We start from the raw sequence: 762 nt of genomic DNA, 5'->3' as shown, positions 1-762 counted from the left end.
TCATGTCTGGAATCGGATCTTCGATGGGTGGAGCGTCAAAGTTAACATTGATGGGATTTGTTTCGTTTTACAGACGGTTGAAGTATTCTCTCCACTGTAGCTTGATCTCATCTTGTTCAAGAACCATCTCATTTTTGCCGTTTTTGATACATGAGGCACCAACTATGTCTTTTTTCGTACGCTTTGCTTGTTTTGCTATACGATACAGAGATTTCATTTGTTCACCTTTGCTTTTAGTTAGCCACTCTCTGCACTGATCTGTCCGAGCCAGTGCAACTTGACGTCTTGCATAGTTGTTCTTCTCACGGAAAATTTTATGATCATCAACAGACTTTGATTTTTGCCATTGCTTGTATGCAACTTTCTTTTCAGCTATTGCATTTTGTACACTGTCATTCCACCACCAAGTGTCACGTTCATGCTGACGTTTTGAACCAGTTTTCCCACAAACTGTAGTTGCAGCGTTCATTAAAACGGTTTTGTATGTACTCCAATCTGTACTGGCTTGCGATTGGTGGTCTAACTGTGTGGCGACAATCTGCTGAAATTTTTCTCGATGAATATTGCTTTTCAGCTTCCACGTTTTGATTCTCCGAGGCATTTGTTTAGACTTATGTTTTGACAGTTCGACAACCAAGTCTGCCACAAGGAGTCTATGTTGGGCGACACATGATTCACCAGGTATAACTTTGACGTTTTTGAATAGCCTTCGATGTTGTTGCTTGACAGCGAAGAAATCAATTTGCGTGGCTGATGGTCCAC

This window comes from Helobdella robusta (assembly GCF_000326865.2).
Source record: "Helobdella robusta unplaced genomic scaffold HELROscaffold_25, whole genome shotgun sequence".
Classification (NCBI taxonomy): Eukaryota; Metazoa; Annelida; class Clitellata; order Rhynchobdellida; family Glossiphoniidae; genus Helobdella; species Helobdella robusta.
Note: the sequence above shows the minus strand (reverse complement) of the source record.